This window comes from Echinops telfairi, unplaced genomic scaffold (assembly GCF_000313985.2).
Source record: "Echinops telfairi isolate 266 unplaced genomic scaffold, ASM31398v2 ScPeMD7_7469;HRSCAF=8507_1, whole genome shotgun sequence".
In the NCBI taxonomy this organism is placed as follows: Eukaryota; Metazoa; Chordata; class Mammalia; order Afrosoricida; family Tenrecidae; genus Echinops; species Echinops telfairi.
This window is the reverse complement of record NW_022111373.1, coordinates 130,339,026-130,342,529: the sequence shown is the minus strand read 5'-3', so window position 1 is coordinate 130,342,529 and position 3,504 is coordinate 130,339,026.

Sequence of the window (3,504 nt, the reverse complement as noted above, 5' to 3'; positions counted from 1 at the left end):
AGACAACCTTTTTCATCCTAATTTTGTGAATGGCCAATGGAATCTTAAGGCTTATAAGTAGCCATCAAATGTATAAATATTGGCTTTTCTCCACCCACAGGAAAGAAAAGGGTTGAAGATCAAAATACGTTTGTGAATAATCGGTCTAATGAACTAATCTATCCCCGGTAGCTCAGTCTCCACAACTTGGAGGCCAAAGAACTACATGATGCCCAGGTACCGCTACCAACTTCTCTCAAAGGTTCATATTAGAAGGTCCTGATATAGTGGGAGAAAAATGTGGAACAGAACTCAAAATCATAAAAGAGATCAGGATTGCTTGTCAGATAGGGCCTGGTAGGATGCTCTGAACTTTAACCCTTATCCTTTAGGTCTGAATCTAAAGTCAGCTTTACAATAGAGGAATCAGGAAAGAAGGGGAAATGGAGGCAAGAGACTTGAGGAGGAAGAGAGCTAAGTGATCCCTTATTGAGGACATTGCAGTGGATGTATGTTATTATAGTAATGTACATTATAAAATAATTATCTCTCTTGTAAACTTTTAACTGTCCACAATAAAACAAGTTATAAAATAAAGAAGGAAAAGAAAGAATAATGAATGAAAGTGGGAGCAGCTGAGCGGAAACGGGAGACTCTCAGAGGACAGTATGGGGGACTTCCCAGTCCGAGTCCGAGAGACTTAAAAGGCTGAGGGCCAAGAGATGAGGCCTATGGACAGGTGTGAGGAGAAGCTCTCCTGATGGAAGAATTATATTTTAAATCATTTCTCATCCTGCATTGTAACCCATTACTTACTGAATAAACCCTATACTCATGGACAAATAAAGAAGTACATAGGAGCCTTTGTAGCACAGTGGTTACATGTTTGGCTAATACCCACAAGGTCAGCAGTTCGAAACCACAAGCCACTCCATGAGAGAAAGACGAGGGTTTCAACTCCAGTAAAGAGTTAACAGCCTCAGAAACTCATAGGGATAATTCTACCCTGCCCAAGAGTCACTCTGCGTTATGATTGACTCAATGGCAGGGAGTTTGGTTTGGTTTTGGTAGGAGCTGAGGTGTTCATTAGCCATTTTTTCACAATTTGTTATGAAGTATCTTGAGACGGAAATGAATTCTGCCATTTAAAACAGACTTTTGAAATTCTCAGATACATTCATAAACTCACGGAGAAATATCGTGACCACACTTCTTCAAGGCTTCTAATAAAAATTCTATCTAACGAGAAATAGTAATAACTCAAATTAATTCAGCCTTTCAACTTTGCCAAGAACTTTTTCACCTATTATCTCATTTGATACTTACAGGACAGGAATATTGCAAAATGGGTTACGATAAATATTTTACTCATGTCCCAATGAAGAGGAGAGTTTTTTAAAAATAGAAAGATAAAGTGATTTGTCTTTTGACCACTGAGACTTGATGGAAAACCTGATACCAGAATTTCCAGAGCTGTGCTTTCGGCTCTGTTCAGTAAATATGTTTACCTGAGGCACATTTCATTCAAAAATGAATCTAATGGGTATCGTTAGATGTCTACTTCATGTATGGCTGTTTGCTGTAACTACTCTGAATTGTGATCAAGATTTAATAAAGGCAAAATTGCTCTGAGCTGGTAAGAATACTCCCTTTAGATTTATCATAGATTTTTCTTGATCCTGGCAATTATTATATAAATCTTGGATATATTGAGATCATTCTTTGGATGTTATACCTATAAACCTTGTCTGAATGTCATCTTGGTTCTGAGTTGAATTTTATAATTCAGACATTACCTTTGTACACTTCTCCATGTTGATTTAATTATTGGGAGAGAATAAATTCCAAAACATTAGGGTTAATCATTTTTAAACAGAAAATAAATATAAACACAAGCAAGCAGCCTAATAAAATAATAACAAATCGATCTTTCAGAAGCTATAGCTAGTTACGTATTACACAGGGATGCTTACTGAAAGCTAATAGGTTCTGAGATACTGTGAGTATTCCTACATAGGTGTAGAGTCATGGAATATGGCTGGATTGAGTGTCCTAGTCCTTAATGTTAATGTTTTACCTGAGAACTTCAGCAAAATACAAATATATGAAAAGGAGAGGTAGACAGGATATCGGAAAGATCGATCTGTAGTCAAATTTCTGGAGCTACCTAGTTTTATAGCCCAAAGACATTTAAATGGCTTTGAACTCATAATTTCTTGGCAGAATTTGAATCATTAAACCAGGTGATCTCAATCTCAGAAATTCACTCCGCACTAAAACGATATACTCTGATGACTAGTAATGTCTGATACCCTCCACTTCAAGCATAAGTAATTATTAGGCAAGCAGGAAAGAAAGGTCACAGGCCAATCTATTTTCCCTACTCTCTCCCACCACGATACACCCCTCACAATTTCATGATTGCATTTTATAAATAGCATAATGGCAAAGAAGTTTTGCCATCAGTGTTCAAGACATTTGAAAATGGAGCAGGGTAAATTGAAGGTATACATGGATTAAATGAAAACACAACCAGTAAAGTCAGGATTGATGTTAGCATATGTGTTAGTAACAATAATGATTGCTGTAAAAGGACTTGCCTGCTGTAGCGCACCAAGCCTGGGTCTGGACCTTTACCTTTTTTTCCTTATTGTCCAGGTTCTTCTTTTTTTTGCTTTTTTTTGTTTCAGTTAAGTATAATAAACATTGTAAAAAATGAACTATATTTAACCATTAGACTTATTATATCAATATAAAGTATTTTATTTTAGAAATCACACTTCCACTTCAGTATCCAGCTATGTCAAAATGACAACAAAGATATTTGTATATATCCAACATCCTTGAGAGGAAATAAATGGCATTCAGTATGCATATTTCCTTGGGGACTTTACTCCTTTATTTTTATCTTATACTTACTCTATGTTTTATCATTTGCATATAATTATTTAGAATAATCAAAAGCACAATATTTTAAGAGTATGTAATTTACTGAAGGCATTTGCACTATGGGTGGCTTGTTTATAAATCTAATGCCACACAAATTGTTAGGAGTGCTTTTTAAAACTGCATCATTAACAAAGTTCACATGAAACACTGTAATTGAATAATAGTGTGTAATAGGAAACAAGTGTGTGTTTAATCTAATATGTATAGATTTATCCCTCCTCCCATCCCCTCGATGCTCAAAAAGACTGATAAAGAATCAACTGGAAGGCAAGATGATATGTAGTCATATCTGGAAGCCCTAATGTGAGAAACAGTGAAAAAAATACTAGCAATAACGTTTCCTTAATATTAAGGAAAAAAGTTTTAAATTTTAGATTAGCCCCTAGTTGCTAACTGAAACATCAGCACTTCAAATGCACTGGCCCCTGCATGGGAGAAAGATGTGGTGGTGTGCTTCTAGACAGAATACTGCATTACAACCACGAGAGCCATTCTACTGAGTCCCATAGAGTCACTAGGAATCAAAATCCATTTGAAGGCCCTGGATACTCATTTGAAGGGGGTGATAAGTGGTGA